Source organism: Ornithodoros turicata, chromosome 9 (assembly GCF_037126465.1).
Source record: "Ornithodoros turicata isolate Travis chromosome 9, ASM3712646v1, whole genome shotgun sequence".
Classification (NCBI taxonomy): Eukaryota; Metazoa; Arthropoda; class Arachnida; order Ixodida; family Argasidae; genus Ornithodoros; species Ornithodoros turicata.
Window position 1 is genome coordinate 6,190,892 of NC_088209.1, and position 6,698 is coordinate 6,197,589.

The 6,698-nt window shown below is 46.6% G+C and overlaps 1 long non-coding RNA gene across 1 annotated transcript; it reads right to left on the bottom strand.

Annotated features, from left to right (window-relative positions):
• LOC135369252 (uncharacterized) lies at positions 1 to 1,011 on the bottom strand. Its single transcript, XR_010415026.1, has 3 exons — positions 960 to 1,011; positions 653 to 817; positions 1 to 79 (listed from the first exon to the last, which is right to left on the bottom strand). It is a non-coding gene; the product is annotated as an uncharacterized LOC135369252 (long non-coding RNA).
• Positions 1,012 to 6,698: the final 5,687 nt, after the last annotated feature.

Here is a 6,698-nt window from a genome sequence, read left to right on the forward strand (position 1 = left end):
TGTCTTGGACCTCGAGGAATGCTAGGCATTTCTGAAGGCCGTACGCTTCCATGGCATTGCTGCTGGAGACCTCGGTTGACTATGTCAGAGAAAACATCAGGAACAACATATTAAGGATATACAACATATAGGTATTTTTGCTATATAAAAATTGGAATGACTATAGATAAGCACTATGCACAAACAGTATCTGGGCTTTGCCCGAGAAGCCATGCTTAAAACGTTAATCAATGAATCTCAATTATGAAATTATTTGCCCGCTAATCCACATCTCACACAGAATGTCCTGGCTGTATGACCGCACACAAAAATAGCATCTTCACAGATTTCATAGCTGTTGTGTTAAAATGTCTGACATATAAAAAACAAGTAAATATAGGATGACCACCCTATCTATGTTTCTGGTGACGATGTCATGAGTTATCCAATTCTACCAAGCATTAGCGTATAGCCAGAGGGGGATTATTGGTTCAGCCCCAAATGGTACATTTGGTAGTGCAGTTGGGAGAGAGAAATTGTGGAAAATCCTACTCTCTTATGTAACCTCCCTATAGAACCTCTCCCAAAATACTCTTCTGGCTACACCTTTGCTACCGAGCCTACAACTATGAAAAGCTGCTCTGTTGGTCATAGACAGATAGATCTGAAGTACCTTCACCAATTCGAAGTGGATAATGCGGTTGACAGCTGTCTCCAGAAGAGTGTATGTACCATAGAGTGCTGTGTGGCCAGGTGAGTCACACCTGCCGTCTCCGGCAAGGACCAGGGGCACCGGACGAAGCTGGTCCAGGATATCAGCCTGCTTACTCATGTAGACCTTGAAACAGTTTGCAAGAGACAGACATTAGTGACTTTTAAGGCAATATGAGCGTGCATCAAAGTTAGGTGATGAACTGAGGACTAATTGGGTCAAAGGCACTCGCAGTGTTTATTTTTCCACGTTACGTCACTGCAGTTACGTCATTCACAGCAGGGAAAAGGTGCTGCTTCTGCGTCCTGAAGTACTGTGACTGTGTTAGGGTTGCCACCTTCATCATATCAAGCATTCGAAATGCTTTTCTGATGTTGACCCCGGAAAACAGAATGGCAGAACATAGCAGGATGTTGCCAAGTGGCCTGTCCTTCACCCATGGTTGGCTGTGCCAAGTACGCTGTTTGCCACAGCTGCAAACAGTTGTAGACTTTACAGATGTTCCCCTTGTTGTAGTGTCAACACGAGCTTCATCACTCATGCAGAAGGGGCAGACACACAACAGTTCTTGCAGGCTGGACTCAGCGACTAGGAAGAACCGCTCCTCTGGATTTACTCTGAAAAGCAGGAGGATATTTAATTGCTCTACAAATGGCTAATTGCCAAGCCGTTACTTTGTGCGCTGTACCAGTAATATCTTCCCCTACAAACACGCCGGAAGTGCGTCAGAATAGTGCGCTTCTAGTGTCCCTGTTTGTGCAAAGGAGCCTATCTCGATAGGTAGCTCTCCTGCTTCGTGACAATACAGGTCACAGGTTCGTGCGTGCGCAACTGTTTTCCCACTTTTTGTTTTTCTTCCTTCGTTGTTGGGATTTCGAGTGGGAAAGCTGCTCCCCGATTCCCACTGAAATAAATGCAATATTTCTGGTTTCTGAAGCCACAAAAAGGAAAAAGAAAAGGTTTAGCGAACTACTGCATAGGGTTACCCCTGCGTAGCCTACGAGTAACCTGCGTAGCCAGCGGGTAACCCTGCGTAGCCTACGAGTTATCGAAGCTGCAAGCTGAATCGAAAATGAAAGGGGACTCTATTCATTCTATTTACGACCTGCATATATTTTCCTGTATACAGTTTCTGTAGAAATCGGTCTCCAAATATTCATTGGAAAATGGATTAGGATTAGATAAAAGCTGGCTTTTGTAGCTACCCTTCTAGACTTTTGCATACAATTCCTGTAGAATTTAGACACTTTTTATAAGTGATAATTAAGAAGGCATTCCGCATCTATGGTGATGTTCAAACCAAGGACGGCATCGCCTCTTTTCGTGCCTATATCGACAACCAGAAAAAACAAACAAAAAACCTACTGTTTGAAACGCTGTATAGAATCTATTCGTGTGGTACTCACGTTGGACAAAACATGCTTCCTTCAATAAGCCATACATGTCTTTATGTAACGCTTCTGGTTTGTTGCCGAAATGACATCCGGTTTCGCAGAACACGCGCTCTGCTCCAGCCACTATTGCGATTGGTACAGTTATCGCCCTACGTTATACAGGGGAGTATACGCCCTTTTTATCGCAGTTCAAATTGTCACAAGGAGGCGTACGCCTCTCATTTTCAACAAATAGGGAAAGTGAAAGATACCCTGCATGGTGGCTGGTTAATCCGACCGTCTTTAGTCGCGGAAGGACCGGAAGTCTTCGTGACAGCGGAAATTGTGACGGGGGATTGCGAACGTTTACCCGAGAGTGTCATGTATATAATGATAATGCGTTAAAAGTCGTGCTACAACAGCCGCGGAGTTCCTTTCTTCGGTTGAACACGACTATATAGGTTGTGTTAACTGCGTAAACTTCCCTCTTTCGTGCGTGTTGTTAAAAAACCGTGAACTATATGAAATGTATTGTCTGCATTCTTTCATCGAATTTAATGCGTACCCAATTCCGTGGCGATACCGCGCATGAGTGTTTGATCACTGCACTCTCAAACACAGCTTCACCGCATAGCACGTTCCTAGCCAATCATCATCCCCACAGATATCGTTCTTTCCCCTGACTTGCTAAAAACCGAGGGCGTACGCCATTTTTGAGGCCGACAACGTCGGATCCTTTCACCGTCAGCACCAACACCCGTGTCATTATGGCGTCATTACGGTGTCATGTGGCCTAGGGCGTACGCCCCCCGCTTTCATAAAATCAAGGGGAGAACGTTGGCAGTCGGGATGATGGTTGGCTAGAACCGTGCTATGCGGTGAAGCTTTGTTTTTCGTGTGTGTATCAATATTTAAGACGACTGCTATCCTATTATCTAGTTGTTCCACCACCATGTTTTTACCCACTCAGGTTATGTTGACTTTTATGTCGCGTTAGTGATTAGCTGTGTCAAAAATGGTAATTTTTCGTTCTGAAAAATGGTCGTTTTTTGTTTGTTTTTTCGTAAAAATTATTGGAAGCGTATACGAAGAGGGGAGTCAAGTCCTGTAGATCACGTAAACAAAATACAGAAGCCGACACTGAAGATTTTTGTTTAAGTTTAATTTGTACAAGCTTTCGCGTGGAGGTCCACGCTTCCTCAGGTACAAAGTGAAGTGGTGACACACATAAGTATATATAGTATAGACTAGTGGACCTCCACGCGAAAGCTTGTACAAATTAAACTTAAACAAAAATCTTCAGTGTCGGATTCTGTATTTTGTTTACGTAAAAATTATTCGAAAAATTCGTAAAATTCGAAAAAATTGTTTGTTCTTAAATATAGTTTCATCAAAATGAGCAATAGTCTGCACACAGTAGCTTGAGCTGCCATTATATCACACTCTCAAAACAGAGCTTTACCGTTTAGTACGCTCCCGTTTACACCAAATCAGGGGAAAGAACTATGTCACTGGGGATGATGGTTGGCAAGGTACGTGCTATGTGGTGAAGTTCATTTTCTGAGGGTGCACCACGATCAACATTTATTTCAGTTCTCAAAAGTGAAACGTCGTCTTGATTGTGTACCGTTAAGTGGCGTGAGAGGCGAACACTTTTATTGTTAAGCTTCCTCCACACCGGCAAAGTTGGATAACTAGCACTGATGATATGTAGGAGTGGGCAGAATGCACACAGCGTTTGCGTCAGTCGTCGCACTAACAATCGTTTTGGACAAGGTCGTTGCCAACTGGTCGTCGGGGCAGTACCGCTTGCGGTGCTGTTCCGAGAAGACTTTTCTTGATATTAGTTCTGCGGCAGCTGCGTTTGTCCCATCCTACAGTTGGCAATACGACAGCTTAAGTTATTTGTTGATTTGCCCATCACTTTTCGGGCTCATCTGCTAGTGGCCTACAGTCGTTTAGGAGTCGTTGCCACCACCAGGCACGCGTTCCGTTTCCTCTGTTGTGGTTCGGTCGGTTCGGTGGAGTGGGTCGCGAGGTCCCGCTTGCACCATACACGTGACCGGGGCGGCTTAGCCTTGCCGGTGGTGCTCGACAAGTGCCTTGCACTTCAGTCGCGCGTTTATTTCGAGACATTGCACACGCCCGAACACCCGCGTGCGCATTAGTGCAGTACTCTCTGGAATGTGCTACCAGGTGGTTCGTTGAGAGCCCTAGGTCCGAAGTCCTGCCTCATCAATACAGTGCCTGTGTTGATGGTGTACGGCGTTTGCGACTCCAGCTTCCGGACGCTGACATCCAGTTATGGGCTGTCAGCGATTTTTATACAGCTATACGGGAGTTGGAGTTTGGTCCCCCAGTTCCTTCGGTGCCGACGAAGTATTGCATCTTGCTTCGGATAGCATCTTGGCATCGGATCACTGCGGGCTGGCTAGATGTCCGCCGCACCAGTCTTCAGTGGAAGTTGGCCCACGATGTTCTTCCTCTTCGTGAGCGATTACACCGTTTTCACATCTCTCGCTCTGACGGTTGCACGTCTTGCGGGATGTGTGAAACCGCAGAGCACTTTCTCAGGCTTTGTCGTGTTCCTCTTTTGCTGTGGCGCAGATTAACCCATATATTTCAGCTATCATCTGTCGCCTGGCGGACCGTACAGTTCCTGGAACAGTTGCGTGTTACGCGCGTTCAGCGTAAACAATTGGCTTAATTACAGAGATAAACTTTCAAATTTGGATCCATCGTTGCCGGCTGGCTTTCTGTGGCCCAGACTTCGGAGACGCAGCTATATTTCAGTCTGTCAGGGCAGGGCTTCTTAGCCACGTTGTCCGTGAGGAAGCACTGTATGGTCTTGTGAAATGCTCTCGCCGCTGGCTGATGTCTACTCGTCTTCTCAGCCACCTTCAGGCTGAGTGGCAAACCATGTTCTAGCCAGCTTGCTAGGACCGTACTGTACTCAGCAGCGGCTCTCCCGTGTTTGGATTGTTCGCTTGGTGTGGTCAGTACGCAAAGCAAACCCTCCTAGAGAGTGTTGTTATCTAGCTTGTAGGACTGTAACGTAAAGTTAGTCTGTCCAAAGGTGGCTACCTCTATAGGTAGCTCTCCTGCTTGATGACAATACACACGCATCCTTTTGCCTTTTTGAATTAATACCGTCTCGCGTTGACCCCTATGGCGTACCCTCAAAAACCTAGCCAAACTGTTCGGTGTTGCCTTCGATAGTAGTGATGCATATTGTGTACACTGGCCTAGAGCGCTTAGAGTGCCTAGACCGCACGGAGTGCTAGAGCGCTCCGTGAACTCTAATCTGTAGACCTGGATCTCAATTTCTGCGCCCGTTTACTGACCTCTTGGTAAAACACCCATCTGTGGTTCATCGCAGCTGTATGTCTGCCCCCTGCGGTAATTCGGGTCGCCATTGCTCGCAACGCCTTCCGTTTCCTGTGGGCTGGTTCAGTTGGAGTGGTCATAAGTTCACATCTGTATCTCACGCGTGATCGGGTCGGATTAGGCGTGCCGGTTATCACGGAGCGATCTCTAGCACTTCAGATCCGTGCTGTCTTTGAGGCCCTTCACAGTCCTAATCATCCAGCGTGTGTTTTGGTGCACCACTTCCTTGGTCATCCCTTTCGGTGATTCACCGATACCACAGACAGCTGTCCCAGAGGGGAAGCTCCTCCCCTCCTTTTCGCAGCTTGCATAGCTGCCGTCAGACGTGTACTGGAGATGTCCCTGAACGATTTTTCCCATTTGTCCCATTTGTTCCCATTTGTCCCATTCCCCACGATTTGTCCCAAAGATTTTTACACCTTACTCATGTAGGCACTCTGGTTCCCTCCCTGTCTCGGGTGCGGTGGGTGGCCCTTACGTGAGTGCCTGGCGACGTATTATGGCTGGTTGGTTCCAGTGGAAGCTGACTCATCGTATCCTGCAGCTCGCTGAGCGTGTTGACCGCTTGCGTGGCTGTCGCTCGGGTCACTGCCCGGGTCATCTCGAAGTCGCCGGAGCACTGCTTCCGCAGGTTCAGATTCCGCTGCTCCTGTGGAGCAGAGTAGCTGTTGTTTTTGAGCTTCCAAGCGTCGAATGTGCGACCGTAAAGTTCATGGAATCGTTGCCGGTTGCAGCAAGGGATCGGAAACATTTGGCATGTCTGACTGCGGAAAGAAATTTGATAGATGATAAAAAGAATAAAAACTATATCAATAAAAACTAATAAATAAAATACAATAAAAATAGGAAATTAAAATTATTAATAAAATAATAAATAAAATTAAAAAATTGCAACGACGATGCCGATTAGCCTTCGGTTCAGGAGTTTAGGTCTGTTTCAGGCAGTTCATACTGGACTATAGGGGCGCTGATCATCCAGTGCTCCGGCCAGCCGAATGCTCCCGTCACTGGCTTTGATCCACTCGCATTGTCCGCTATGATCAGGGGTGAGTGGCACATTCTGTTATGGTCTCCATATGTAGCTCTCCTGCTTGAGGACAACACACTTGTAAGCTGAGTGTTTGGTATTTGTTTAATGTATTGGTTGTCTACCTTTCAGCCCTTTGTTTACTCTCTCAAGAAACATTTCTTTTTAAAGCGTGATGCGGGCGAGCTTACGCTTGTCCCATCCTGCAGTTGGTAATACG